At 42.7% G+C, this 25,793-nt stretch overlaps 48 non-coding genes across 48 annotated transcripts; all 48 read right to left on the bottom strand.

Moving 5' to 3' along the window:
- Positions 1-310: 310 nt before the first annotated feature.
- LOC140024104 (5S ribosomal RNA) lies at positions 311-429 on the bottom strand. Its single transcript, XR_011828076.1, has one exon. It is a non-coding gene; the product is annotated as a 5S ribosomal RNA (ribosomal RNA).
- A 416-nt stretch (positions 430-845) lies between these two features.
- Positions 846-964, bottom strand: LOC140031850 (5S ribosomal RNA). Its single transcript, XR_011835775.1, has one exon. It is a non-coding gene; the product is annotated as a 5S ribosomal RNA (ribosomal RNA).
- Positions 965-1,380: 416 nt separating this feature from the next.
- LOC140022421 (5S ribosomal RNA) lies at positions 1,381-1,499 on the bottom strand. The gene has a single exon (XR_011826403.1). It is a non-coding gene; the product is annotated as a 5S ribosomal RNA (ribosomal RNA).
- Positions 1,500-1,915: 416 nt separating this feature from the next.
- Positions 1,916-2,034, bottom strand: LOC140022420 (5S ribosomal RNA). Its single transcript, XR_011826402.1, has one exon. It is a non-coding gene; the product is annotated as a 5S ribosomal RNA (ribosomal RNA).
- Positions 2,035-2,450: 416 nt separating this feature from the next.
- Positions 2,451-2,569, bottom strand: LOC140022418 (5S ribosomal RNA). Its single transcript, XR_011826400.1, has one exon. It is a non-coding gene; the product is annotated as a 5S ribosomal RNA (ribosomal RNA).
- A 416-nt stretch (positions 2,570-2,985) lies between these two features.
- Positions 2,986-3,104, bottom strand: LOC140024355 (5S ribosomal RNA). The gene has a single exon (XR_011828328.1). It is a non-coding gene; the product is annotated as a 5S ribosomal RNA (ribosomal RNA).
- Positions 3,105-3,520: 416 nt separating this feature from the next.
- Positions 3,521-3,639, bottom strand: LOC140022417 (5S ribosomal RNA). The gene has a single exon (XR_011826399.1). It is a non-coding gene; the product is annotated as a 5S ribosomal RNA (ribosomal RNA).
- Positions 3,640-4,055: 416 nt separating this feature from the next.
- LOC140022416 (5S ribosomal RNA) lies at positions 4,056-4,174 on the bottom strand. Its single transcript, XR_011826398.1, has one exon. It is a non-coding gene; the product is annotated as a 5S ribosomal RNA (ribosomal RNA).
- A 416-nt stretch (positions 4,175-4,590) lies between these two features.
- On the bottom strand, positions 4,591-4,709 carry LOC140031849 (5S ribosomal RNA). The gene has a single exon (XR_011835774.1). It is a non-coding gene; the product is annotated as a 5S ribosomal RNA (ribosomal RNA).
- A 416-nt stretch (positions 4,710-5,125) lies between these two features.
- Positions 5,126-5,244, bottom strand: LOC140024102 (5S ribosomal RNA). Its single transcript, XR_011828074.1, has one exon. It is a non-coding gene; the product is annotated as a 5S ribosomal RNA (ribosomal RNA).
- Positions 5,245-5,660: 416 nt separating this feature from the next.
- LOC140031848 (5S ribosomal RNA) lies at positions 5,661-5,779 on the bottom strand. The gene has a single exon (XR_011835773.1). It is a non-coding gene; the product is annotated as a 5S ribosomal RNA (ribosomal RNA).
- Positions 5,780-6,196: 417 nt separating this feature from the next.
- Positions 6,197-6,315, bottom strand: LOC140023585 (5S ribosomal RNA). The gene has a single exon (XR_011827554.1). It is a non-coding gene; the product is annotated as a 5S ribosomal RNA (ribosomal RNA).
- Positions 6,316-6,731: 416 nt separating this feature from the next.
- On the bottom strand, positions 6,732-6,850 carry LOC140032152 (5S ribosomal RNA). The gene has a single exon (XR_011836077.1). It is a non-coding gene; the product is annotated as a 5S ribosomal RNA (ribosomal RNA).
- Positions 6,851-7,266: 416 nt separating this feature from the next.
- Positions 7,267-7,385, bottom strand: LOC140022415 (5S ribosomal RNA). Its single transcript, XR_011826397.1, has one exon. It is a non-coding gene; the product is annotated as a 5S ribosomal RNA (ribosomal RNA).
- A 416-nt stretch (positions 7,386-7,801) lies between these two features.
- Positions 7,802-7,920, bottom strand: LOC140022414 (5S ribosomal RNA). Its single transcript, XR_011826396.1, has one exon. It is a non-coding gene; the product is annotated as a 5S ribosomal RNA (ribosomal RNA).
- Positions 7,921-8,336: 416 nt separating this feature from the next.
- Positions 8,337-8,455, bottom strand: LOC140022412 (5S ribosomal RNA). The gene has a single exon (XR_011826394.1). It is a non-coding gene; the product is annotated as a 5S ribosomal RNA (ribosomal RNA).
- A 416-nt stretch (positions 8,456-8,871) lies between these two features.
- Positions 8,872-8,990, bottom strand: LOC140022411 (5S ribosomal RNA). Its single transcript, XR_011826393.1, has one exon. It is a non-coding gene; the product is annotated as a 5S ribosomal RNA (ribosomal RNA).
- A 416-nt stretch (positions 8,991-9,406) lies between these two features.
- Positions 9,407-9,525, bottom strand: LOC140031704 (5S ribosomal RNA). Its single transcript, XR_011835627.1, has one exon. It is a non-coding gene; the product is annotated as a 5S ribosomal RNA (ribosomal RNA).
- Positions 9,526-9,941: 416 nt separating this feature from the next.
- LOC140022410 (5S ribosomal RNA) lies at positions 9,942-10,060 on the bottom strand. The gene has a single exon (XR_011826392.1). It is a non-coding gene; the product is annotated as a 5S ribosomal RNA (ribosomal RNA).
- Positions 10,061-10,476: 416 nt separating this feature from the next.
- On the bottom strand, positions 10,477-10,595 carry LOC140022409 (5S ribosomal RNA). Its single transcript, XR_011826391.1, has one exon. It is a non-coding gene; the product is annotated as a 5S ribosomal RNA (ribosomal RNA).
- A 416-nt stretch (positions 10,596-11,011) lies between these two features.
- LOC140022408 (5S ribosomal RNA) lies at positions 11,012-11,130 on the bottom strand. The gene has a single exon (XR_011826390.1). It is a non-coding gene; the product is annotated as a 5S ribosomal RNA (ribosomal RNA).
- A 416-nt stretch (positions 11,131-11,546) lies between these two features.
- On the bottom strand, positions 11,547-11,665 carry LOC140022407 (5S ribosomal RNA). Its single transcript, XR_011826389.1, has one exon. It is a non-coding gene; the product is annotated as a 5S ribosomal RNA (ribosomal RNA).
- A 416-nt stretch (positions 11,666-12,081) lies between these two features.
- Positions 12,082-12,200, bottom strand: LOC140022406 (5S ribosomal RNA). Its single transcript, XR_011826388.1, has one exon. It is a non-coding gene; the product is annotated as a 5S ribosomal RNA (ribosomal RNA).
- Positions 12,201-12,616: 416 nt separating this feature from the next.
- Positions 12,617-12,735, bottom strand: LOC140022405 (5S ribosomal RNA). The gene has a single exon (XR_011826387.1). It is a non-coding gene; the product is annotated as a 5S ribosomal RNA (ribosomal RNA).
- A 416-nt stretch (positions 12,736-13,151) lies between these two features.
- LOC140022404 (5S ribosomal RNA) lies at positions 13,152-13,270 on the bottom strand. The gene has a single exon (XR_011826386.1). It is a non-coding gene; the product is annotated as a 5S ribosomal RNA (ribosomal RNA).
- Positions 13,271-13,686: 416 nt separating this feature from the next.
- On the bottom strand, positions 13,687-13,805 carry LOC140022403 (5S ribosomal RNA). Its single transcript, XR_011826385.1, has one exon. It is a non-coding gene; the product is annotated as a 5S ribosomal RNA (ribosomal RNA).
- Positions 13,806-14,221: 416 nt separating this feature from the next.
- Positions 14,222-14,340, bottom strand: LOC140022401 (5S ribosomal RNA). Its single transcript, XR_011826383.1, has one exon. It is a non-coding gene; the product is annotated as a 5S ribosomal RNA (ribosomal RNA).
- A 416-nt stretch (positions 14,341-14,756) lies between these two features.
- Positions 14,757-14,875, bottom strand: LOC140022400 (5S ribosomal RNA). The gene has a single exon (XR_011826382.1). It is a non-coding gene; the product is annotated as a 5S ribosomal RNA (ribosomal RNA).
- A 416-nt stretch (positions 14,876-15,291) lies between these two features.
- LOC140022399 (5S ribosomal RNA) lies at positions 15,292-15,410 on the bottom strand. Its single transcript, XR_011826381.1, has one exon. It is a non-coding gene; the product is annotated as a 5S ribosomal RNA (ribosomal RNA).
- A 416-nt stretch (positions 15,411-15,826) lies between these two features.
- On the bottom strand, positions 15,827-15,945 carry LOC140022398 (5S ribosomal RNA). The gene has a single exon (XR_011826380.1). It is a non-coding gene; the product is annotated as a 5S ribosomal RNA (ribosomal RNA).
- A 416-nt stretch (positions 15,946-16,361) lies between these two features.
- On the bottom strand, positions 16,362-16,480 carry LOC140022397 (5S ribosomal RNA). The gene has a single exon (XR_011826379.1). It is a non-coding gene; the product is annotated as a 5S ribosomal RNA (ribosomal RNA).
- A 416-nt stretch (positions 16,481-16,896) lies between these two features.
- LOC140021973 (5S ribosomal RNA) lies at positions 16,897-17,015 on the bottom strand. The gene has a single exon (XR_011825955.1). It is a non-coding gene; the product is annotated as a 5S ribosomal RNA (ribosomal RNA).
- Positions 17,016-17,432: 417 nt separating this feature from the next.
- LOC140024079 (5S ribosomal RNA) lies at positions 17,433-17,551 on the bottom strand. Its single transcript, XR_011828051.1, has one exon. It is a non-coding gene; the product is annotated as a 5S ribosomal RNA (ribosomal RNA).
- Positions 17,552-17,967: 416 nt separating this feature from the next.
- Positions 17,968-18,086, bottom strand: LOC140022396 (5S ribosomal RNA). The gene has a single exon (XR_011826378.1). It is a non-coding gene; the product is annotated as a 5S ribosomal RNA (ribosomal RNA).
- Positions 18,087-18,502: 416 nt separating this feature from the next.
- LOC140022395 (5S ribosomal RNA) lies at positions 18,503-18,621 on the bottom strand. The gene has a single exon (XR_011826377.1). It is a non-coding gene; the product is annotated as a 5S ribosomal RNA (ribosomal RNA).
- A 415-nt stretch (positions 18,622-19,036) lies between these two features.
- LOC140022394 (5S ribosomal RNA) lies at positions 19,037-19,155 on the bottom strand. Its single transcript, XR_011826376.1, has one exon. It is a non-coding gene; the product is annotated as a 5S ribosomal RNA (ribosomal RNA).
- A 416-nt stretch (positions 19,156-19,571) lies between these two features.
- Positions 19,572-19,690, bottom strand: LOC140022393 (5S ribosomal RNA). The gene has a single exon (XR_011826375.1). It is a non-coding gene; the product is annotated as a 5S ribosomal RNA (ribosomal RNA).
- Positions 19,691-20,106: 416 nt separating this feature from the next.
- On the bottom strand, positions 20,107-20,225 carry LOC140021972 (5S ribosomal RNA). The gene has a single exon (XR_011825954.1). It is a non-coding gene; the product is annotated as a 5S ribosomal RNA (ribosomal RNA).
- A 417-nt stretch (positions 20,226-20,642) lies between these two features.
- On the bottom strand, positions 20,643-20,761 carry LOC140022392 (5S ribosomal RNA). The gene has a single exon (XR_011826374.1). It is a non-coding gene; the product is annotated as a 5S ribosomal RNA (ribosomal RNA).
- Positions 20,762-21,176: 415 nt separating this feature from the next.
- Positions 21,177-21,295, bottom strand: LOC140022390 (5S ribosomal RNA). The gene has a single exon (XR_011826372.1). It is a non-coding gene; the product is annotated as a 5S ribosomal RNA (ribosomal RNA).
- A 416-nt stretch (positions 21,296-21,711) lies between these two features.
- On the bottom strand, positions 21,712-21,830 carry LOC140022389 (5S ribosomal RNA). The gene has a single exon (XR_011826371.1). It is a non-coding gene; the product is annotated as a 5S ribosomal RNA (ribosomal RNA).
- A 416-nt stretch (positions 21,831-22,246) lies between these two features.
- LOC140021971 (5S ribosomal RNA) lies at positions 22,247-22,365 on the bottom strand. The gene has a single exon (XR_011825953.1). It is a non-coding gene; the product is annotated as a 5S ribosomal RNA (ribosomal RNA).
- Positions 22,366-22,782: 417 nt separating this feature from the next.
- Positions 22,783-22,901, bottom strand: LOC140022388 (5S ribosomal RNA). Its single transcript, XR_011826370.1, has one exon. It is a non-coding gene; the product is annotated as a 5S ribosomal RNA (ribosomal RNA).
- Positions 22,902-23,316: 415 nt separating this feature from the next.
- Positions 23,317-23,435, bottom strand: LOC140022387 (5S ribosomal RNA). Its single transcript, XR_011826369.1, has one exon. It is a non-coding gene; the product is annotated as a 5S ribosomal RNA (ribosomal RNA).
- A 416-nt stretch (positions 23,436-23,851) lies between these two features.
- On the bottom strand, positions 23,852-23,970 carry LOC140022386 (5S ribosomal RNA). Its single transcript, XR_011826368.1, has one exon. It is a non-coding gene; the product is annotated as a 5S ribosomal RNA (ribosomal RNA).
- Positions 23,971-24,385: 415 nt separating this feature from the next.
- On the bottom strand, positions 24,386-24,504 carry LOC140022385 (5S ribosomal RNA). Its single transcript, XR_011826367.1, has one exon. It is a non-coding gene; the product is annotated as a 5S ribosomal RNA (ribosomal RNA).
- Positions 24,505-24,920: 416 nt separating this feature from the next.
- LOC140022384 (5S ribosomal RNA) lies at positions 24,921-25,039 on the bottom strand. Its single transcript, XR_011826366.1, has one exon. It is a non-coding gene; the product is annotated as a 5S ribosomal RNA (ribosomal RNA).
- A 416-nt stretch (positions 25,040-25,455) lies between these two features.
- On the bottom strand, positions 25,456-25,574 carry LOC140021970 (5S ribosomal RNA). The gene has a single exon (XR_011825952.1). It is a non-coding gene; the product is annotated as a 5S ribosomal RNA (ribosomal RNA).
- Between the last annotated feature and the right edge of the window lie 219 nt (positions 25,575-25,793).

The following is a 25,793-nucleotide window of genomic DNA, read 5'->3' as shown; positions in this document are numbered from 1 at the left end:
TATCCTTTTATTTATTTGCTTTCATATTTTTTTTTGTTATTGATTTGCCCCCTGTTTTTTTCCATCATCCCGCAACTCTAAATTATCATGAAATCAATCCTTCACGCTTGCGCTGATACATTTGCGCCGACAAATTTGAGCGACGATCCGGGCTTTGATCGAGCCGTACCGTTCCTGATTTGTCTCGCGCCTTCAGATCCTCCTTCACGCTTCGACAAGAAGCAAAATATTAAGCAATCGTTCCGACGGAGCTAAATTACTACAGGATAAAGAACGAATAGGAAATTTGGATTTCGAAACAAAAAAGAGAGGGGTGCAACACGAGGACTTCCCAGGGGGTCACCAATCCAAGTACTACTCTCGCCCAAACACGCTTAATTTCGAAATTCTGATGGGATCCGGTGCATTAGTGCTGGTATGATCGCACCCGCCATATTCCTTTCGCTTTATTCTTTTAAACTACCCAGTCCTACGAAGCAGTGTGGCTTTTCTAGACCGAAATTCATTTTAAGCGTCAATTCAAGCATTTTCCTATTATCCTTTTATTTATTTGCTTTCATAATTTTTTTTGTTATTGATTTGCCCCCTGTTTTTTTCCATCATCCCGCAACTCTACATTATCATGAAATCAATCCTTCACGCTTGCGCTGATACATTTGCGCCGACAAATTTGAGCGACGATCCGGGCTTTGATCGAGCCGTACCGTTCCTGATTTGTCTCGCGCCTTCAGATCCTCCTTCACGCTTCGACAAGAAGCAAAATATTAAGCAATCGTTCCGACGGAGCTAAATTACTACAGGATAAAGAACGAATAGGAAATTTGGATTTCGAAACAAAAAAAAGAGGGGTGCAACAAGAGGAATTCCCAGGGGGTCACCCATCCTAGTACTACTCTCGCCCAAGCATGCTTAACTTCGGAGTTCTGATGGGATCCGGTGCATTAGTGCTGGTATGATCGCACCCGCCATGTTCCTTTCGCTTTATTCTTTTAAACCATCCCGTCCTGCGAAGCAGTGTGGCTTTTCTAGACCGAAATTCATTTTAAGCGTCAATTCAAGCATTTTTCTCTTACCCTTTTGTTTATTTGCTTTCATATTTTTTTTTGTTATTGATTTGCCCCCTGTTTTTTTCCATCATCCCGCAACTCTAAATTATCATGAAATCAATCCTTCATGCTTGCGCTGATACATTTGCGCCGACAAATTTGAGCGACGATCCGGGCTTTGATCGAACCGTACCGTTCCTGATTTGTCTCGCGCCTTCAGATCCTCCTTCACGCTTCGACAAGAAGCAAAATATTAAGCAATCGTTCCGACGGAGCTAAATTACTACTGGATAAAGAACGAATAGGAAATTTGGATTTCGAAACAAAAAAGAGAGGGGTGCAACACGAGGACTTCCCAGGGGGTCACCAATCCAAGTACTACTCTCGCCCAAACACGCTTAATTTCGAAGTTCTGATGGGATCCGGTGCATTAGTGCTGGTATGATCGCACCCGCCATATTCCTTTCGCTTTATTCTTTTAAACTACCCCGTCCTGCGAAGCAGTGTGGCTTTTCTAGACCGAAATTCATTTTAAGCGTCAATTCAAGCATTTTCCTATTATCCTTTTATTTATTTGCTTTCATATTTTTTTTTGTTATTGATTTGCCCCCTGTTTTTTTCCATCATCCCGCAACTCTAAATTATCATGAAATCAATCCTTCACGCTTGCGCTGATACATTTGCGCCGACAAATTTGAGCGACGATCCGGGCTTTGATCGAGCCGTACCGTTCCTGATTTGTCTCGCGCCTTCAGATCCTCCTTCACGCTTCGACAAGAAGCAAAATTTTAAGCAATCGTTCCGACGGAGCTAAATTACTACAGGATAAAGAACGAATAGGAAATTTGGATTTCGAAACAAAAAAGAGAGGGGTGCAACACGAGGACTTCCCAGGGGGTCACCAATCCAAGTACTACTCTCGCCCAAACACGCTTAATTTCGAAGTTCTGATGGGATCCGGTGCATTAGTGCTGGTATGATCGCACCCGCCATATTCCTTTCGCTTTATTCTTTTAAACTACCCAGTCCTGCGAAGCAGTGTGGCTTTTCTAGACCGAAATTCATTTTAAGCGTCAATTCAAGCATTTTCCTATTATCCTTTTATTTATTTGCTTTCATAATTTTTTTTGTTATTGATTTGCCCCCTGTTTTTTTCCATCATCCCGCAACTCTACATTATCATGAAATCAATCCTTCACGCTTGCGCTGATACATTTGCGCCGACAAATTTGATCGACGATCCGGGCTTTGATCGAGCCGTACCGTTCCTGATTTGTCTCGCGCCTTCAGATCCTCCTTCAGCCTTCGACAAGAAGCAAAATATTAAGCAATCGTTCCGACGGAGCTAAATTACTACAGGATAAAGAACGAATAGGAAATTTGGATTTCGAAACAAAAAAGAGAGGGGTGCAACACGAGGACTTCCCAGGGGGTCACCAATCCAAGTACTACTCTCGCCCAAACACGCTTAATTTCGAAGTTCTGATGGGATCCGGTGCATTAGTGCTGGTATGATCGCACCCGCCATATTCCTTTCGCTTTATTCTTTTAAACTACCCCGTCCTGCGAAGCAGTGTGGCTTTTCTAGACCGAAATTAGTTTTAAGCGTCAATTCAAGCATTTTCCTATTATCCTTTTATTTATTTGCTTTCATAATTTTTTTTGTTATTGATTTGCCCCCTGTTTTTTTCCATCATCCCGCAACTCTACATTATCATGAAATCAATCCTTCACGCTTGCACTGATACATTTGCGCCGACAAATTTGAGCGACGATCCGGGCTTTGATCGAGCCGTATCGTTCCTGATTTGTCTCGCGCCTTCAGATCCTCCTTCACGCTTCGACAAGAAGCAAAATATTAAGCAATCGTTCCGACGGAGCTAAATTACTACAGGATAAAGAACGAATAGGAAATTTGGATTTCGAAACAAAAAAGAGAGGGGTGCAACACGAGGACTTCCCAGGGGGTCACCAATCCAAGTACTACTCTCGCCCAAACACGCTTAATTTCGAATTTCTGATGGGATCCGGTGCATTAGTGCTGGTATGATCGCACCCGCCATATTCCTTTCGCTTTATTCTTTTAAACTACCCCGTCCTACGAAGCAGTGTGGCTTTTCTAGACCGAAATTCATTTTAAGCGTCAATTCAAGCATTTTCCTATTATCCTTTTATTTATTTGCTTTCATATTTTTTTTTGTTATTGATTTGCCCCCTGTTTTTTTCCATCATCCCGCAACTCTAAATTATCATGAAATCAATCCTTCACGCTTGCGCTGATACATTTGCGCCGACAAATTTGAGCGACGATCCGGGCTTTGATCGAGCCGTACCGTTCCTGATTTGTCTCGCGCCTTCAGATCCTCCTTCACGCTTCGACAAGAAGCAAAATATTAAGCAATCGTTCCGACGGAGCTAAATTACTACAGGATAAAGAACGAATAGGAAATTTGGATTTCGAAACAAAAAAGAGAGGGGTGCAACACGAGGACTTCCCAGGGGGTCACCAATCCAAGTACTACTCTCGCCCAAACACGCTTAATTTCGAAGTTCTGATGGGATCCGGTGCATTAGTGCTGGTATGATCGCACCCGCCATATTCCTTTCGCTTTATTCTTTTAAACTACCCAGTCCTGCGAAGCAGTGTGGCTTTTCTAGACCGAAATTCATTTTAAGCGTCAATTCAAGCATTTTCCTATTATCCTTTTATTTATTTGCTTTCATAACTTTTTTTGTTATTGATTTGCCCCCTGTTTTTTTCCATCATCCCGCAACTCTACATTATCATGAAATCAATCCTTCACGCTTGCGCTGATACATTTGCGCCGACAAATTTGATCGACGATCCGGGCTTTGATCGAGCCGTACCGTTCCTGATTTGTCTCGCGCCTTCAGATCCTCCTTCAGCCTTCGACAAGAAGCAAAATATTAAGCAATCGTTCCGACGGAGCTAAATTACTACAGGATAAAGAACGAATAGGAAATTTGGATTTCGAAACAAAAAAGAGAGGGGTGCAACACGAGGACTTCCCAGGGGGTCACCAATCCAAGTACTACTCTCGCCCAAACACGCTTAATTTCGAAGTTCTGATGGGATCCGGTGCATTAGTGCTGGTATGATCGCACCCGCCATATTCCTTTCGCTTTATTCTTTTAAACTACCCAGTCCTACGAAGCAGTGTGGCTTTTCTAGACCGAAATTCATTTTAAGCGTCAATTCAAGCATTTTCCTATTATCCTTTTATTTATTTGCTTTCATAATTTTTTTTGTTATTGATTTGCCCCCTGTTTTTTTCCATCATCCCGCAACTCTACATTATCATGAAATCAATCCTTCACGCTTGCGCTGATACATTTGCGCCGACAAATTTGAGCGACGATCCGGGCTTTGATCGAGCCGTACCGTTCCTGATTTGTCTCGCGCCTTCAGATCCTCCTTCACGCTTCGACAAGAAGCAAAATATTAAGCAATCGTTCCGACGGAGCTAAATTACTACAGGATAAAGAACGAATAGGAAATTTGGATTTCGAAACAAAAAAAAGAGGGGTGCAACAAGAGGAATTCCCAGGGGGTCACCCATCCTAGTACTACTCTCGCCCAAGCATGCTTAACTTCGGAGTTCTGATGGGATCCGGTGCATTAGTGCTGGTATGATCGCACCCGCCATGTTCCTTTCGCTTTATTCTTTTAAACCATCCCGTCCTGCGAAGCAGTGTGGCTTTTCTAGACCGAAATTCATTTTAAGCGTCAATTCAAGCATTTTTCTCTTACCCTTTTGTTTATTTGCTTTCATATTTTTTTTTGTTATTGATTTGCCCCCTGTTTTTTTCCATCATCCCGCAACTCTAAATTATCATGAAATCAATCCTTCATGCTTGCGCTGATACATTTGCGCCGACAAATTTGAGCGACGATCCGGGCTTTGATCGAACCGTACCGTTCCTGATTTGTCTCGCGCCTTCAGATCCTCCTTCACGCTTCGACAAGAAGCAAAATATTAAGCAATCGTTCCGACGGAGCTAAATTACTACAGGATAAAGAACGAATAGGAAATTTGGATTTCGAAACAAAAAAGAGAGGGGTGCAACACGAGGACTTCCCAGGGGGTCACCAATCCAAGTACTACTCTCGCCCAAACACGCTTAATTTCGAAATTCTGATGGGATCCGGTGCATTAGTGCTGGTATGATCGCACCCGCCATATTCCTTTCGCTTTATTCTTTTAAACTACCCAGTCCTACGAAGCAGTGTGGCTTTTCTAGACCGAAATTCATTTTAAGCGTCAATTCAAGCATTTTCCTATTATCCTTTTATTTATTTGCTTTCATAATTTTTTTTGTTATTGATTTGCCCCCTGTTTTTTTCCATCATCCCGCAACTCTACATTATCATGAAATCAATCCTTCACGCTTGCGCTGATACATTTGCGCCGACAAATTTGAGCGACGATCCGGGCTTTGATCGAGCCGTACCGTTCCTGATTTGTCTCGCGCCTTCAGATCCTCCTTCACGCTTCGACAAGAAGCAAAATATTAAGCAATCGTTCCGACGGAGCTAAATTACTACAGGATAAAGAACGAATAGGAAATTTGGATTTCGAAACAAAAAAAAGAGGGGTGCAACAAGAGGAATTCCCAGGGGGTCACCCATCCTAGTACTACTCTCGCCCAAGCATGCTTAACTTCGGAGTTCTGATGGGATCCGGTGCATTAGTGCTGGTATGATCGCACCCGCCATGTTCCTTTCGCTTTATTCTTTTAAACCATCCCGTCCTGCGAAGCAGTGTGGCTTTTCTAGACCGAAATTCATTTTAAGCGTCAATTCAAGCATTTTCCGATTATCCTTTTATTTATTTGCTTTCATATTTTTTTTTTGTTATTGATTTGCCCCCTGTTTTTTTCCATCATCCCGCAACTCTAAATTATCATGAAATCAATCCTTCACGCTTGCGCTGATACATTTGCGCCGACAAATTTGAGCGACGATCCGGGCTTTGATCGAGCCGTACCGTTCCTGATTTGTCTCGCGCCTTCAGATCCTCCTTCACGCTTCGACAAGAAGCAAAATATTAAGCAATCGTTCCGACAGAGCTAAATTACTACAGGATAAAGAACGAATAGGAAATTTGGATTTCGAAACAAAAAAGAGAGGGGTGCAACACGAGGACTTCCCAGGGGGTCACCAATCCAAGTACTACTCTCGCCCAAACACGCTTAATTTCGAAGTTCTAATGGGATCCGGTGCATTAGTGCTGGTATGATCGCACCCGCCATATTTCTTTCGCTTTATTCTTTTAAACTACCCCGTCCTGCGAAGCAGTGTGGCTTTTCTAGACCGAAATTCATTTTAAGCGTCAATTCAAGCATTTTCCTATTATCCTTTTATTTATTTGCTTTCATATTTTTTTTTGTTATTGATTTGCCCCCTGTTTTTTTCCATCATCCCGCAACTCTAAATTATCATGAAATCAATCATTCACGCTTGCGCTGATACATTTGCGCCGACAAATTTGAGCGACGATCCGGGCTTTGATCGAGCCGTACCGTTCCTGATTTGTCTCGCGCCTTCAGATCCTCCTTCACGCTTCGACAAGAAGCAAAATATTAAGCAATCGTTCCGACGGAGCTAAATTACTACAGGATAAAGAACGAATAGGAAATTTGGATTTCGAAACAAAAAAAAGAGGGGTGCAACAAGAGGAATTCCCAGGGGGTCACCCAACCTAGTACTACTCTCGCCCAAGCATGCTTAACTTCGGAGTTCTGATGGGATCCGGTGCATTAGTGCTGGTATGATCGCACCCGCCATGTTCCTTTCGCTTTATTCTTTTAAACCATCCCGTCCTGCGAAGCAGTGTGGCTTTTCTAGACCGAAATTCATTTTAAGCGTCAATTCAAGCATTTTTCTCTTACCCTTTTGTTTATTTGCTTTCATATTTTTTTTTGTTATTGATTTGCCCCCTGTTTTTTTCCATCATCCCGCAACTCTAAATTATCATGAAATCAATCCTTCATGCTTGCGCTGATACATTTGCGCCGACAAATTTGAGCGACGATCCGGGCTTTGATCGAACCGTACCGTTCCTGATTTGTCTCGCGCCTTCAGATCCTCCTTCACGCTTCGACAAGAAGCAAAATATTAAGCAATCGTTCCGACGGAGCTAAATTACTACTGGATAAAGAACGAATAGGAAATTTGGATTTCGAAACAAAAAAGAGAGGGGTGCAACACGAGGACTTCCCAGGGGGTCACCAATCCAAGTACTACTCTCGCCCAAACACGCTTAATTTCGAAGTTCTGATGGGATCCGGTGCATTAGTGCTGGTATGATCGCACCCGCCATATTCCTTTCGCTTTATTCTTTTAAACTACCCCGTCCTGCGAAGCAGTGTGGCTTTTCTAGACCGAAATTCATTTTAAGCGTCAATTCAAGCATTTTCCTATTATCCTTTTATTTATTTGCTTTCATATTTTTTTTTGTTATTGATTTGCCCCCTGTTTTTTTCCATCATCCCGCAACTCTAAATTATCATGAAATCAATCCTTCACGCTTGCGCTGATACATTTGCGCCGACAAATTTGAGCGACGATCCGGGCTTTGATCGAGCCGTACCGTTCCTGATTTGTCTCGCGCCTTCAGATCCTCCTTCACGCTTCGACAAGAAGCAAAATATTAAGCAATCGTTCCGACAGAGCTAAATTACTACAGGATAAAGAACGAATATGAAATTTGGATTTCGAAACAAAAAAGAGAGGGGTGCAACACGAGGACTTCCCAGGGGGTCACCAATCCAAGTACTACTCTCGCCCAAACACGCTTAATTTCGAAGTTCTGATGGGATCCGGTGCATTAGTGCTGGTATGATCGCACCCGCCATATTTCTTTCGCTTTATTCTTTTAAACTACCCCGTCCTGCGAAGCAGTGTGGCTTTTCTAGACCGAAATTCATTTTAAGCGTCAATTCAAGCATTTTCCTATTATCCTTTTATTTATTTGCTTTCATATTTTTTTTTGTTATTGATTTGCCCCCTGTTTTTTTCCATCATCCCGCAACTCTAAATTATCATGAAATCAATCATTCACGCTTGCGCTGATACATTTGCGCCGACAAATTTGAGCGACGATCCGGGCTTTGATCGAGCCGTACCGTTCCTGATTTGTCTCGCGCCTTCAGATCCTCCTTCACGCTTCGACAAGAAGCAAAATATTAAGCAATCGTTCCGACGGAGCTAAATTACTACAGGATAAAGAACGAATAGGAAATTTGGATTTCGAAACAAAAAAGAGAGGGGTGCAACACGAGGACTTCCCAGGGGGTCACCAATCCAAGTACTACTCTCGCCCAAACACGCTTAATTTCGAAGTTCTGATGGGATCCGGTGCATTAGTGCTGGTATGATCGCACCCGCCATATTCCTTTCGCTTTATTCTTTTAAACTACCCCGTCCTGCGAAGCAGTGTGGCTTTTCTAGACCGAAATTCATTTTAAGCGTCAATTCAAGCATTTTCCTATTATCCTTTTATTTATTTGCTTTCATATTTTTTTTTGTTATTGATTTGCCCCCTGTTTTTTTCCATCATCCCGCAACTCTAAATTATCATGAAATCAATCCTTCACGCTTGCGCTGATACATTTGCGCCGACAAATTTGAGCGACGATCCGGGCTTTGATCGAGCCGTACCGTTCCTGATTTGTCTCGCGCCTTCAGATCCTCCTTCACGCTTCGACAAGAAGCAAAATTTTAAGCAATCGTTCCGACGGAGCTAAATTACTACAGGATAAAGAACGAATAGGAAATTTGGATTTCGAAACAAAAAAGAGAGGGGTGCAACACGAGGACTTCCCAGGGGGTCACCAATCCAAGTACTACTCTCGCCCAAACACGCTTAATTTCGAAGTTCTGATGGGATCCGGTGCATTAGTGCTGGTATGATCGCACCCGCCATATTCCTTTCGCTTTATTCTTTTAAACTACCCAGTCCTGCGAAGCAGTGTGGCTTTTCTAGACCGAAATTCATTTTAAGCGTCAATTCAAGCATTTTCCTATTATCCTTTTATTTATTTGCTTTCATAATTTTTTTTGTTATTGATTTGCCCCCTGTTTTTTTCCATCATCCCGCAACTCTACATTATCATGAAATCAATCCTTCACGCTTGCGCTGATACATTTGCGCCGACAAATTTGATCGACGATCCGGGCTTTGATCGAGCCGTACCGTTCCTGATTTGTCTCGCGCCTTCAGATCCTCCTTCAGCCTTCGACAAGAAGCAAAATATTAAGCAATCGTTCCGACGGAGCTAAATTACTACAGGATAAAGAACGAATAGGAAATTTGGATTTCGAAACAAAAAAGAGAGGGGTGCAACACGAGGACTTCCCAGGGGGTCACCAATCCAAGTACTACTCTCGCCCAAACACGCTTAACTTCGGAGTTCTGATGGGATCCGGTGCATTAGTGCTGGTATGATCGCACCCGCCATGTTCCTTTCGCTTTATTCTTTTAAACCATCCCGTCCTGCGAAGCAGTGTGGCTTTTCTAGACCGAAATTCATTTTAAGCGTCAATTCAAGCATTTTTCTCTTACCCTTTTGTTTATTTGCTTTCATATTTTTTTTTGTTATTGATTTGCCCCCTGTTTTTTTCCATCATCCCGCAACTCTAAATTATCATGAAATCAATCCTTCATGCTTGCGCTGATACATTTGCGCCGACAAATTTGAGCGACGATCCGGGCTTTGATCGAACCGTACCGTTCCTGATTTGTCTCGCGCCTTCAGATCCTCCTTCACGCTTCGACAAGAAGCAAAATATTAAGCAATCGTTCCGACGGAGCTAAATTACTACTGGATAAAGAACGAATAGGAAATTTGGATTTCGAAACAAAAAAGAGAGGGGTGCAACACGAGGACTTCCCAGGGGGTCACCAATCCAAGTACTACTCTCGCCCAAACACGCTTAATTTCGAAGTTCTGATGGGATCCGGTGCATTAGTGCTGGTATGATCGCACCCGCCATATTCCTTTCGCTTTATTCTTTTAAACTACCCCGTCCTGCGAAGCAGTGTGGCTTTTCTAGACCGAAATTCATTTTAAGCGTCAATTCAAGCATTTTCCTATTATCCTTTTACTTATTTGCTTTCATATTTTTTTTTGTTATTGATTTGCCCCCTGTTTTTTTCCATCATCCCGCAACTCTAAATTATCATGAAATCAATCCTTCACGCTTGCGCTGATACATTTGCGCCGACAAATTTGAGCGACGATCCGGGCTTTGATCGAGCCGTACCGTTCCTGATTTGTCTCGCGCCTTCAGATCCTCCTTCACGCTTCGACAAGAAGCAAAATATTAAGCAATCGTTCCGACAGAGCTAAATTACTACAGGATAAAGAACGAATAGGAAATTTGGATTTCGAAACAAAAAAGAGAGGGGTGCAACACGAGGACTTCCCAGGGGGTCACCAATCCAAGTACTACTCTCGCCCAAACACGCTTAATTTCGAAGTTCTGATGGGATCCGGTGCATTAGTGCTGGTATGATCGCACCCGCCATATTTCTTTCGCTTTATTCTTTTAAACTACCCCGTCCTGCGAAGCAGTGTGGCTTTTCTAGACCGAAATTCATTTTAAGCGTCAATTCAAGCATTTTCCTATTATCCTTTTATTTATTTGCTTTCATATTTTTTTTTGTTATTGATTTGCCCCCTGTTTTTTTCCATCATCCCGCAACTCTAAATTATCATGAAATCAATCATTCACGCTTGCGCTGATACATTTGCGCCGACAAATTTGAGCGACGATCCGGGCTTTGATCGAGCCGTACCGTTCCTGATTTGTCTCGCGCCTTCAGATCCTCCTTCACGCTTCGACAAGAAGCAAAATATTAAGCAATCGTTCCGACGGAGCTAAATTACTACAGGATAAAGAACGAATAGGAAATTTGGATTTCGAAACAAAAAAGAGAGGGGTGCAACACGAGGACTTCCCAGGGGGTCACCAATCCAAGTACTACTCTCGCCCAAACACGCTTAATTTCGAAGTTCTGATGGGATCCGGTGCATTAGTGCTGGTATGATCGCACCCGCCATATTCCTTTCGCTTTATTCTTTTAAACTACCCCGTCCTGCGAAGCAGTGTGGCTTTTCTAGACCGAAATTCATTTTAAGCGTCAATTCAAGCATTTTCCTATTATCCTTTTATTTATTTGCTTTCATATTTTTTTTTGTTATTGATTTGCCCCCTGTTTTTTTCCATCATCCCGCAACTCTAAATTATCATGAAATCAATCCTTCACGCTTGCGCTGATACATTTGCGCCGACAAATTTGAGCGACGATCCGGGCTTTGATCGAGCCGTACCGTTCCTGATTTGTCTCGCGCCTTCAGATCCTCCTTCACGCTTCGACAAGAAGCAAAATTTTAAGCAATCGTTCCGACGGAGCTAAATTACTACAGGATAAAGAACGAATAGGAAATTTGGATTTCGAAACAAAAAAGAGAGGGGTGCAACACGAGGACTTCCCAGGGGGTCACCAATCCAAGTACTACTCTCGCCCAAACACGCTTAATTTCGAAGTTCTGATGGGATCCGGTGCATTAGTGCTGGTATGATCGCACCCGCCATATTCCTTTCGCTTTATTCTTTTAAACTACCCAGTCCTGCGAAGCAGTGTGGCTTTTCTAGACCGAAATTCATTTTAAGCGTCAATTCAAGCATTTTCCTATTATCCTTTTATTTATTTGCTTTCATAATTTTTTTTGTTATTGATTTGCCCCCTGTTTTTTTCCATCATCCCGCAACTCTACATTATCATGAAATCAATCCTTCACGCTTGCGCTGATACATTTGCGCCGACAAATTTGATCGACGATCCGGGCTTTGATCGAGCCGTACCGTTCCTGATTTGTCTCGCGCCTTCAGATCCTCCTTCAGCCTTCGACAAGAAGCAAAATATTAAGCAATCGTTCCGACGGAGCTAAATTACTACAGGATAAAGAACGAATAGGAAATTTGGATTTCGAAACAAAAAAGAGAGGGGTGCAACACGAGGACTTCCCAGGGGGTCACCAATCCAAGTACTACTCTCGCCCAAACACGCTTAATTTCGAAGTTCTGATGGGATCCGGTGCATTAGTGCTGGTATGATCGCACCCGCCATATTCCTTTCGCTTTATTCTTTTAAACTACCCCGTCCTGCGAAGCAGTGTGGCTTTTCTAGACCGAAATTAATTTTAAGCGTCAATTCAAGCATTTTCCTATTATCCTTTTATTTATTTGCTTTCATAATTTTTTTTGTTATTGATTTGCCCCCTGTTTTTTTCCATCATCCCGCAACTCTACATTATCATGAAATCAATCCTTCACGCTTGCACTGATACATTTGCGCCGACAAATTTGAGCGACGATCCGGGCTTTGATCGAGCCGTACCGTTCCTGATTTGTCTCGCGCCTTCAGATCCTCCGTCACGCTTCGACAAGAAGCAAAATATTAAGCAATCGTTCCGACGGAGCTAAATTACTACAGGATAAAGAACGAATAGGAAATTTGGATTTCGAAACAAAAAAGAGAGGGGTGCAACACGAGGACTTCCCAGGGGGTCACCAATCCAAGTACTACTCTCGCCCAAACACGCTTAATTTCGAAGTTCTGATGGGATCCGGTGCATTAGTGCTGGTATGATCGCACCCGCCATATTCCTTTCGCTTTATTCTTTTAAACTACCCCGTCCTGCGAAGCAGTGTGGCTTTTCTAGACCGAAATTCATTTTAAGCGTCAATTCAAGCATTTTCCTATTATCCTTTTATTTATTTGCTTTCATATTTTTTTTTGTTATTGATTTGCCCCCTGTTTTTTTCCATCATCCCGCAACTCTAAATTATCATGAAATCAATCCTTCACGCTTGCGCTGATACATTTGCGCCGACAAATTTGAGCGACGATCCGGGCTTTGATCGAGCCGTACCGTTCCTGATTTGTCTCGCGCCTTCAGATCCTCCTTCACGCTTCGACAAGAAGCAAAATATTAAGCAATCGTTCCGACGGAGCTAAATTACTACAGGATAAAGAACGAATAGGAAATTTGGATTTCGAAACAAAAAAGAGAGGGGTGCAACACGAGGACTTCCCAGGGGGTCACCAATCCAAGTACTACTCTCGCCCAAACACGCTTAATTTCGAAGTTCTGATGGGATCCGGTGCATTAGTGCTGGTATGATCGCACCCGCCATATTTCTTTCGCTTTATTCTTTTAAACTACCCCGTCCTGCGAAGCAGTGTGGCTTTTCTAGACCGAAATTCATTTTAAGCGTCAATTCAAGCATTTTCCTATTATCCTTTTATTTATTTGCTTTCATATTTTTTTTTGTTATTGATTTGCCCCCTGTTTTTTTCCATCATCCCGCAACTCTAAATTATCATGAAATCAATCATTCACGCTTGCGCTGATACATTTGCGCCGACAAATTTGAGCGACGATCCGGGCTTTGATCGAGCCGTACCGTTCCTGATTTGTCTCGCGCCTTCAGATCCTCCTTCACGCTTCGACAAGAAGCAAAATATTAAGCAATCGTTCCGACGGAGCTAAATTACTACAGGATAAAGAACGAATAGGAAATTTGGATTTCGAAACAAAAAAGAGAGGGGTGCAACACGAGGACTTCCCAGGGGGTCACCAATCCAAGTACTACTCTCGCCCAAACACGCTTAATTTCGAAGTTCTGATGGGATCCGGTGCATTAGTGCTGGTATGATCGCACCCGCCATATTCCTTTCGCTTTATTCTTTTAAACTACCCCGTCCTGCGAAGCAGTGTGGCTTTTCTAGACCGAAATTCATTTTAAGCGTCAATTCAAGCATTTTCCTATTATCCTTTTATTTATTTGCTTTCATATTTTTTTTTGTTATTGATTTGCCCCCTGTTTTTTTCCATCATCCCGCAACTCTAAATTATCATGAAATCAATCCTTCACGCTTGCGCTGATACATTTGCGCCGACAAATTTGAGCGACGATCCGGGCTTTGATCGAGCCGTACCGTTCCTGATTTGTCTCGCGCCTTCAGATCCTCCTTCACGCTTCGACAAGAAGCAAAATTTTAAGCAATCGTTCCGACGGAGCTAAATTACTACAGGATAAAAAACGAATAGGAAATTTGGATTTCGAAACAAAAAAGAGAGGGGTGCAACACGAGGACTTCCCAGGGGGTCACCAATCCAAGTACTACTCTCGCCCAAACACGCTTAATTTCGAAGTTCTGATGGGATCCGGTGCATTAGTGCTGGTATGATCGCACCCGCCATATTCCTTTCGCTTTATTCTTTTAAACTACCCAGTCCTGCGAAGCAGTGTGGCTTTTCTAGACCGAAATTCATTTTAAGCGTCAATTCAAGCATTTTCCTATTATCCTTTTATTTATTTGCTTTCATAATTTTTTTTGTTATTGATTTGCCCCCTGTTTTTTTCCATCATCCCGCAACTCTACATTATCATGAAATCAATCCTTCACGCTTGCGCTGATACATTTGCGCCGACAAATTTGATCGACGATCCGGGCTTTGATCGAGCCGTACCGTTCCTGATTTGTCTCGCGCCTTCAGATCCTCCTTCAGCCTTCGACAAGAAGCAAAATATTAAGCAATCGTTCCGACGGAGCTAAATTACTACAGGATAAAGAACGAATAGGAAATTTGGATTTCGAAACAAAAAAGAGAGGGGTGCAACACGAGGACTTCCCAGGGGGTCACCAATCCAAGTACTACTCTCGCCCAAACACGCTTAATTTCGAAGTTCTGATGGGATCCGGTGCATTAGTGCTGGTATGATCGCACCCGCCATATTCCTTTCGCTTTATTCTTTTAAACTACCCCGTCCTGCGAAGCAGTGTGGCTTTTCTAGACCGAAATTAATTTTAAGCGTCAATTCAAGCATTTTCCTATTATCCTTTTATTTATTTGCTTTCATAATTTTTTTTGTTATTGATTTGCCCCCTGTTTTTTTCCATCATCCCGCAACTCTACATTATCATGAAATCAATCCTTCACGCTTGCACTGATACATTTGCGCCGACAAATTTGAGCGACGATCCGGGCTTTGATCGAGCCGTACCGTTCCTGATTTGTCTCGCGCCTTCAGATCCTCCTTCACGCTTCGACAAGAAGCAAAATATTAAGCAATCGTTCCGACGGAGCTAAATTACTACAGGATAAAGAACGAATAGGAAATTTGGATTTCGAAACAAAAAAGAGAGGGGTGCAACACGAGGACTTCCCAGGGGGTCACCAATCCAAGTACTACTCTCGCCCAAACACGCTTAATTTCGAAGTTCTGATGGGATCCGGTGCATTAGTGCTGGTATGATCGCACCCGCCATATTCCTTTCGCTTTATTCTTTTAAACTACCCCGTCCTGCGAAGCAGTGTGGCTTTTCTAGACCGAAATTCATTTTAAGCGTCAATTCAAGCATTTTCCTATTATCCTTTTATTTATTTGCTTTCATATTTTTTTTTGTTATTGATTTGCCCCCTGTTTTTTTCCATCATCCCGCAACTCTAAATTATCATGAAATCAATCCTTCACGCTTGCGCTGATACATTTGCGCCGACAAATTTGAGCGACGATCCGGGCTTTGATCGAGCCGTACCGTTCCTGATTTGTCTCGCGCCTTCAGATCCTCCTTCACGCTTCGACAAGAAGCAAAATATTAAGCAATCGTTCCGACGGAGCTAAATTACTACAGGATAAAGAACGAATAGGAAATTTGGATTTCGAAACAAAAAAGAGAGGGGTGCAACACGAGGACTTCCCAGGGGGTCACCAATCCAAGTACTACTCTCGCCCAAACACGCTTAATTTCGAAGTTCTGATGGGATCCGGTGCATTAGTGCTGGTATGATCGCACCCGCCATATTCCTTTCGCTTTATTCTTTTAAACTACCCAGTCCTGCGAAGCAGTGTGGCTTTTCTAGACCGAAATTCATTTTAAGCGTCAATTCAAGCATTTTCCTATTATCCTTTTATTTATTTGCTTTCATAACTTTTTTTGTTATTGATTTGCCCCCTGTTTTTTTCCATCATCCCGCAACTCTACATTATCATGAAATCAATACTTCACGCTTGCGCTGATACATTTGCGCCGACAAATTTGATCGACGATCCGGGCTTTGATCGAGCCGTACCGTTCCTGATTTGTCTCGCGCCTTCAGATCCTCCTTCAGCCTTCGACAAGAAGCAAAATATTAAGCAATCGTTCCGACGGAGCTAAATTACTACAGGATAAAGAACGAATAGGAAATTTGGATTTCGAAACAAAAAAGAGAGGGGTGCAACACGAGGACTTCCCAGGGGGTCACCAATCCAAGTACTACTCTCGCCCAAACACGCTTAATTTCGAAGTTCTGATGGGATCCGGTGCATTAGTGCTGGTATGATCGCACCCGCCATATTCCTTTCGCTTTATTCTTTTAAACTACCCCGTCCTGCGAAGCAGTGTGGCTTTTCTAGACCGAAATTAATTTTAAGCGTCAATTCAAGCATTTTCCTATTATCCTTTTATTTATTTGCTTTCATAATTTTTTTTGTTATTGATTTGCCCCCTGTTTTTTTCCATCATCCCGCAACTCTACATTATCATGAAATCAATCCTTCACGCTTGCACTGATACATTTGCGCCGACAAATTTGAGCGACGATCCGGGCTTTGATCGAGCCGTACCGTTCCTGATTTGTCTCGCGCCTTCAGATCCTCCTTCACGCTTCGACAAGAAGCAAAATGTTAAGCAATCGTTCCGACGGAGCTAAATTACTACAGGATAAAGAACGAATAGAAAATTTGAATTTCGAAACAAAAAAGAGAGGGGTGCAACAAGAGGAATTCCCTGGGGGTCACCCATCCTAGCACTACTCTCGCCCAAGCATGCTTAACTTCGGAGTTCTGATGGGATCCGGTGCATTAGTGCTGGTATGATCGCACCCGCCATGTTCCTTTCGCTTTATTCTTTTAAACTACCCCGTCCTGCGAAGCAGTGTGGCTTTTCTAGACCGAAATTCATTTTAAGCGTCAATTCAAGCGTTTTCCTATTATCCTTTTATTTATTTGCTTTCATATTTTTTTTTTGTTATTGATTTGCCCCCTGTTTTTTTCCATCATCCCGCAACTCTAAATTATCATGAAATCAATCCTTCACGCTTGCGCTGGTACATTTGCGCCGACAAATTTGAGCGACGATCCGGGCTTTGATCGAGCCGTACCGTTCCTGATTTGTCTCGCGCCTTCAGATCCTCCTTCACGCTTCGACAAGAAGCAAAATATTAAGCAATCGTTCCGACGGATCTAAATTACTACAGGATAAAGAACGAATAGGAAATTTGGATTTCGAAACAAAAAAGAGAGGGGTGCAACACGAGGACTTCCCAGGGGGTCACCAATCCAAGTACTACTCTCACCCAAACACGCTTAATTTCGAAGTTCTGATGGGATCCGGTGCATTAGTGCTGGTATGATCGCACCCGCCATATTCCTTTCGCTTTATTCTTTTAAACTACCCAGTCCTGCGAAGCAGTGTGGCTTTTCTAGACCGAAATTCATTTTAAGCGTCAATTCAAGCATTTTCCTATTATCCTTTTATTTATTTGCTTTCATAATTTTTTTTGTTATTGATTTGCCCCCTGTTTTTTTCCATCATCCCGCAACTCTACATTATCATGAAATCAATCCTTCACGCTTGCGCTGATACATTTGCGCCGACAAATTTGATCGACGATCCGGGCTTTGATCGAGCCGTACCGTTCCTGATTTGTCTCGCGCCTTCAGATCCTCCTTCAGCCTTCGACAAGAAGCAAAATATTAAGCAATCGTTCCGACGGAGCTAAATTACTACAGGATAAAGAACGAATAGGAAATTTGGATTTCGAAACAAAAAAGAGAGGGGTGCAACACGAGGACTTCCCAGGGGGTCACCAATCCAAGTACTACTCTCGCCCAAACACGCTTAATTTCGAAGTTCTGATGGGATCCGGTGCATTAGTGCTGGTATGATCGCACCCGCCATATTCCTTTCGCTTTATTCTTTTAAACTACCCCGTCCTGCGAAGCAGTGTGGCTTTTCTAGACCGAAATTAATTTTAAGCGTCAATTCAAGCATTTTCCTATTATCCTTTTATTTATTTGCTTTCATAATTTTTTTTGTTATTGATTTGCCCCCTGTTTTTTTCCATCATCCCGCAACTCTACATTATCATGAAATCAATCCTTCACGCTTGCACTGATACATTTGCGCCGACAAATTTGAGCGACGATCCGGGCTTTGATCGAGCCGTACCGTTCCTGATTTGTCTCGCGCCTTCAGATCCTCCTTCACGCTTCGACAAGAAGCAAAATATTAAGCAATCGTTCCGACGGAGCTAAATTACTACAGGATAAAGAACGAATAGGAAATTTGGATTTCGAAACAAAAAAGAGAGGGGTGCAACACGAGGACTTCCCAGGGGGTCACCAATCCAAGTACTACTCTCGCCCAAACACGCTTAATTTCGAAGTTCTGATGGGATCCGGTGCATTAGTGCTGGTATGATCGCACCCGCCATATTCCTTTCGCTTTATTCTTTTAAACTACCCCGTCCTGCGAAGCAGTGTGGCTTTTCTAGACCGAAATTCATTTTAAGCGTCAATTCAAGCATTTTCCTATTATCCTTTTATTTATTTGCTTTCATATTTTTTTTTGTTATTGATTTGCCCCCTGTTTTTTCCATCATCCCGCAACTCTAAATTATCATGAAATCAATCCTTCACGCTTGCGCTGATACATTTGCGCCGACAAATTTGAGCGACGATCCGGGCTTTGATCGAGCCGTACCGTTCCTGATTTGTCTCGCGCCTTCAGATCCTCCTTCACGCTTCGACAAGAAGCAAAATATTAAGCAATCGTTCCGACGGAGCTAAATTACTACAGGATAAAGAACGAATAGGAAATTTGGATTTCGAAACAAAAAAGAGAGGGGTGCAACACGAGGACTTCCCAGGGGGTCACCAATCCAAGTACTACTCTCGCCCAAACACGCTTAATTTCGAAGTTCTGATGGGATCCGGTGCATTAGTGCTGGTATGATCGCACCCGCCATATTCCTTTCGCTTTATTCTTTTAAACTACCCAGTCCTGCGAAGCAGTGTGGCTTTTCTAGACCGAAATTCATTTTAAGCGTCAATTCAAGCATTTTCCTATTATCCTTTTATTTATTTGCTTTCATAACTTTTTTTGTTATTGATTTGCCCCCTGTTTTTTTCCATCATCCCGCAACTCTACATTATCATGAAATCAATCCTTCACGCTTGCGCTGATACATTTGCGCCGACAAATTTGATCGACGATCCGGGCTTTGATCGAGCCGTACCGTTCCTGATTTGTCTCGCGCCTTCAGATCCTCCTTCAGCCTTCGACAAGAAGCAAAATATTAAGCAATCGTTCCGACGGAGCTAAATTACTACAGGATAAAGAACGAATAGGAAATTTGGATTTCGAAACAAAAAAGAGAGGGGTGCAACACGAGGACTTCCCAGGGGGTCACCAATCCAAGTACTACTCTCGCCCAAACACGCTTAATTTCGAAGTTCTGATGGGATCCGGTGCATTAGTGCTGGTATGATCGCACCCGCCATATTCCTTTCGCTTTATTCTTTTAAACTACCCCGTCCTGCGAAGCAGTGTGGCTTTTCTAGACCGAAATTAATTTTAAGCGTCAATTCAAGCATTTTCCTATTATCCTTTTATTTATTTGCTTTCATAATTTTTTTTGTTATTGATTTGCCCCCTGTTTTTTTCCATCATCCCGCAACTCTACATTATCATGAAATCAATCCTTCACGCTTGCACTGATACATTTGCGCCGACAAATTTGAGCGACGATCCGGGCTTTGATCGAGCCGTACCGTTCCTGATTTGTCTCGCGCCTTCAGATCCTCCTTCACGCTTCGACAAGAAGCAAAATATTAAGCAATCGTTCCGACGGAGCTAAATTACTACAGGATAAAGAACGAATAGAAAATTTGAATTTCGAAACAAAAAAGAGAGGGGTGCAACAAGAGGAATTCCCTGGGGGTCACCCATCCTAGCACTACTCTCGCCCAAGCATGCTTAACTTCGGAGTTCTGATGGGATCCGGTGCATTAGTGCTGGTATGATCGCACCCGCCATGTTCCTTTCACTTTATTCTTTTAAACTACCCCGTCCTGCGAAGCAGTGTGGCTTTTCTAGACCGAAATTCATTTTAAGCGTCAATTCAAGCGTTTTCCTATTATCCTTTTATTTATTTGCTTTCATATTTTTTTTTTGTTATTGATTTGCCCCCTGTTTTTTTCCATCATCCCGCAACTCTAAATTATCATGAAATCAATCCTTCACGCTTGCGCTGATACATTTGCGCCGACAAATTTGAGCGACGATCCGGGCTTTGATCGAGCCGTACCGTTCCTGATTTGTCTCGCGCCTTCAGATCCTCCTTCACGCTTCGACAAGAAGCAAAATATTAAGCAATCGTTCCGACGGAGCTAAATTACTACAGGATAAAGAACGAATAGGAAATTTGGATTTCGAAACAAAAAAGAGAGGGGTGCAACACGAGGACTTCCCAGGGGGTCACCAATCCAAGTACTACTCTCGCCCAAACACGCTTAATTTCGAAGTTCTGATGGGATCCGGTGCATTAGTGCTGGTATGATCGCACCCGCCATATTCCTTTCGCTTTATTCTTTTAAACTACCCCGTCCTGCGAAGCAGTGTGGCTTTTCTAGACCGAAATTCATTTTAAGCGTCAATTCAAGCATTTTCCTATTATCCTTTTATTTGTTTGCTTTCATATTTTTTTTTGTTATTGATTTGCCCCCTGTTTTTTCCATCATCCCGCAACTCTAAATTATCATGAAATCAATCCTTCACGCTTGCGCTGATACATTTGCGCCGACAAATTTGAGCGACGATCCGGGCTTTGATCGAGCCGTACCGTTCCTGATTTGTCTCGCGCCTTCAGATCCTCCTTCAGCCTTCGACAAGAAGCAAAATATTAAGCAATCGTTCCGACGGAGCTAAATTACTACAGGATAAAGAACGAATAGGAAATTTGGATTTCGAAACAAAAAAGAGAGGGGTGCAACACGAGGACTTCCCAGGGGGTCACCAATCCAAGTACTACTCTCGCCCAAACACGCTTAATTTCGAAGTTCTGATGGGATCCGGTGCATTAGTGCTGGTATGATCGCACCCGCCATATTCCTTTCGCTTTATTCTTTTAAACTACCCCGTCCTGCGAAGCAGTGTGGCTTTTCTAGACCGAAATTAATTTTAAGCGTCAATTCAAGCATTTTCCTATTATCCTTTTATTTATTTGCTTTCATAATTTTTTTTGTTATTGATTTGCCCCCTGTTTTTTTCCATCATCCCGCAACTCTACATTATCATGAAATCAATCCTTCACGCTTGCACTGATACATTTGCGCCGACAAATTTGAGCGACGATCCGGGCTTTGATCGAGCCGTACCGTTCCTGATTTGTCTCGCGCCTTCAGATCCTCCTTCAGCCTTCGACAAGAAGCAAAATATTAAGCAATCGTTCCGACGGAGCTAAATTACTACAGGATAAAGAACGAATAGGAAATTTGGATTTCGAAACAAAAAAGAGAGGGGTGCAACACGAGGACTTCCCAGGGGGTCACCAATCCAAGTACTACTCTCGCCCAAACACGCTTAATTTCGAAGTTCTGATGGGATCCGGTGCATTAGTGCTGGTATGATCGCACCCGCCATATTCCTTTCGCTTTATTCTTTTAAACTACCCCGTCCTGCGAAGCAGTGTGGCTTTTCTAGACCGAAATTAATTTTAAGCGTCAATTCAAGCATTTTCCTATTATCCTTTTATTTATTTGCTTTCATAATTTTTTTTGTTATTGATTTGCCCCCTGTTTTTTTCCATCATCCCGCAACTCTACATTATCATGAAATCAATCCTTCACGCTTGCACTGATACATTTGCGCCGACAAATTTGAGCGACGATCCGGGCTTTGATCGAGCCGTACCGTTCCTGATTTGTCTCGCGCCTTCAGATCCTCCTTCACGCTTCGACAAGAAGCAAAATATTAAGCAATCGTTCCGACGGAGCTAAATTACTACAGGATAAAGAACGAATAGAAAATTTGAATTTCGAAACAAAAAAGAGAGGGGTGCAACAAGAGGAATTCCCTGGGGGTCACCCATCCTAGCACTACTCTCGCCCAAGCATGCTTAACTTCGGAGTTCTGATGGGATCCGGTGCATTAGTGCTGGTATGATCGCACCCGCCATGTTCCTTTCACTTTATTCTTTTAAACTACCCCGTCCTGCGAAGCAGTGTGGCTTTTCTAGACCGAAATTCATTTTAAGCGTCAATTCAAGCGTTTTCCTATTATCCTTTTATTTATTTGCTTTCATATTTTTTTTTTGTTATTGATTTGCCCCCTGTTTTTTTCCATCATCCCGCAACTCTAAATTATCATGAAATCAATCCTTCACGCTTGCGCTGATACATTTGCGCCGACAAATTTGAGCGACGATCCGGGCTTTGATCGAGCCGTACCGTTCCTGATTTGTCTCGCGCCTTCAGATCCTCCTTCACGCTTCGACAAGAAGCAAAATATTAAGCAATCGTTCCGACGGAGCTAAATTACTACAGGATAAAGAACGAATAGGAAATTTGGATTTCGAAACAAAAAAGAGAGGGGTGCAACACGAGGACTTCCCAGGGGGTCACCAATCCAAGTACTACTCTCGCCCAAACACGCTTAATTTCGAAGTTCTGATGGGATCCGGTGCATTAGTGCTGGTATGATCGCACCCGCCATATTCCTTTCGCTTTATTCTTTTAAACTACCCCGTCCTGCGAAGCAGTGTGGCTTTTCTAGACCGAAATTCATTTTAAGCGTCAATTCAAGCATTTTCCTATTATCCTTTTATTTGTTTGCTTTCATATTTTTTTTTGTTATTGATTTGCCCCCTGTTTTTTCCATCATCCCGCAACTCTAAATTATCATGAAATCAATCCTTCACGCTTGCGCTGATACATTTGCGCCGACAAATTTGAGCGACGATCCGGGCTTTGATCGAGCCGTACCGTTCCTGATTTGTCTCGCGCCTTCAGATCCTCCTTCAGCCTTCGACAAGAAGCAAAATATTAAGCAATCGTTCCGACGGAGCTAAATTACTACAGGATAAAGAACGAATAGGAAATTTGGATTTCGAAACAAAAAAGAGAGGGGTGCAACACGAGGACTTCCCAGGGGGTCACCAATCCAAGTACTACTCTCGCCCAAACACGCTTAATTTCGAAGTTCTGATGGGATCCGGTGCATTAGTGCTGGTATGATCGCACCCGCCATATTCCTTTCGCTTTATTCTTTTAAACTACCCCGTCCTGCGAAGCAGTGTGGCTTTTCTAGACCGAAATTAATTTTAAGCGTCAATTCAAGCATTTTCCTATTATCCTTTTATTTATTTGCTTTCATAATTTTTTTTGTTATTGATTTGCCCCCTGTTTTTTTCCATCATCCCGCAACTCTACATTATCATGAAATCAATCCTTCACGCTTGCACTGATACATTTGCGCCGACAAATTTGAGCGACGATCCGGGCTTTGATCGAGCCGTACCGTTCCTGATTTGTCTCGCGCCTTCAGATCCTCCTTCACGCTTCGACAAGAAGCAAAATATTAAGCAATCGTTCCGACGGAGCTAAATTACTACAGGATAAAGAACGAATAGGAAATTTGGATTTCGAAACAAAAAAGAGAGGGGTGCAACACGAGGACTTCCCAGGGGGTCACCAATCCAAGTACTACTCTCGCCCAAACACGCTTAATTTCGAAGTTCTGATGGGATCCGGTGCATTAGTGCTGGTATGATCGCACCCGCCATATTCCTTTCGCTTTATTCTTTTAAACTACCCCGTCCTGCGAAGCAGTGTGGCTTTTCTAGACCGAAATTCATTTTAAGCGTCAATTCAAGCATTTTCCTATTATCCTTTTATTTATTTGCTTTCATATTTTTTTTTGTTATTGATTTGCCCCCTGTTTTTTCCATCATCCCGCAACTCTAAATTATCATGAAATCAATCCTTCACGCTTGCGCTGATACATTTGCGCCGACAAATTTGAGCGACGATCCGGGCTTTGATCGAGCCGTACCGTTCCTGATTTGTCTCGCGCCTTCAGATCCTCCTTCACGCTTCGACAAGAAGCAAAATATTAAGCAATCGTTCCGACGGAGCTAAATTACTACAGGATAAAGAACGAATAGGAAATTTGGATTTCGAAACAAAAAAGAGAGGGGTGCAACACGAGGACTTCCCAGGGGGTCACCAATCCAAGTACTACTCTCGCCCAAACACGCTTAATTTCGAAGTTCTGATGGGATCCGGTGCATTAGTGCTGGTATGATCGCACCCGCCATATTCCTTTCGCTTTATTCTTTTAAACTACCCAGTCCTGCGAAGCAGTGTGGCTTTTCTAGACCGAAATTCATTTTAAGCGTCAATTCAAGCATTTTCCTATTATCCTTTTATTTATTTGCTTTCATAACTTTTTTTGTTATTGATTTGCCCCCTGTTTTTTTCCATCATCCCGCAACTCTACATTATCATGAAATCAATCCTTCACGCTTGCGCTGATACATTTGCGCCGACAAATTTGATCGACGATCCGGGCTTTGATCGAGCCGTACCGTTCCTGATTTGTCTCGCGCCTTCAGATCCTCCTTCAGCCTTCGACAAGAAGCAAAATATTAAGCAATCGTTCCGACGGAGCTAAATTACTACAGGATAAAGAACGAATAGGAAATTTGGATTTCGAAACAAAAAAGAGAGGGGTGCAACACGAGGACTTCCCAGGGGGTCACCAATCCAAGTACTACTCTCGCCCAAACACGCTTAATTTCGAAGTTCTGATGGGATCCGGTGCATTAGTGCTGGTATGATCGCACCCGCCATATTCCTTTCGCTTTATTCTTTTAAACTACCCCGTCCTGCGAAGCAGTGTGGCTTTTCTAGACCGAAATTAATTTTAAGCGTCAATTCAAGCATTTTCCTATTATCCTTTTATTTATTTGCTTTCATAATTTTTTTTGTTATTGATTTGCCCCCTGTTTTTTTCCATCATCCCGCAACTCTACATTATCATGAAATCAATCCTTCACGCTTGCACTGATACATTTGCGCCGACAAATTTGAGCGACGATCCGGGCTTTGATCGAGCCGTACCGTTCCTGATTTGTCTCGCGCCTTCAGATCCTCCTTCACGCTTCGACAAGAAGCAAAATATTAAGCAATCGTTCCGACGGAGCTAAATTACTACAGGATAAAGAACGAATAGAAAATTTGAATTTCGAAACAAAAAAGAGAGGGGTGCAACAAGAGGAATTCCCTGGGGGTCACCCATCCTAGCACTACTCTCGCCCAAGCATGCTTAACTTCGGAGTTCTGATGGGATCCGGTGCATTAGTGCTGGTATGATCGCACCCGCCATGTTCCTTTCACTTTATTCTTTTAAACTACCCCGTCCTGCGAAGCAGTGTGGCTTTTCTAGACCGAAATTCATTTTAAGCGTCAATTCAAGCGTTTTCCTATTATCCTTTTATTTATTTGCTTTCATATTTTTTTTTTGTTATTGATTTGCCCCCTGTTTTTTTCCATCATCCCGCAACTCTAAATTATCATGAAATCAATCCTTCACGCTTGCG

Source organism: Coffea arabica, chromosome 11e, assembly GCF_036785885.1.
Source record: "Coffea arabica cultivar ET-39 chromosome 11e, Coffea Arabica ET-39 HiFi, whole genome shotgun sequence".
NCBI classification, from domain to species: Eukaryota; Viridiplantae; Streptophyta; class Magnoliopsida; order Gentianales; family Rubiaceae; genus Coffea; species Coffea arabica.
Note: the sequence above shows the minus strand (reverse complement) of the source record. Positions and strands in the feature narration are given on the sequence as shown.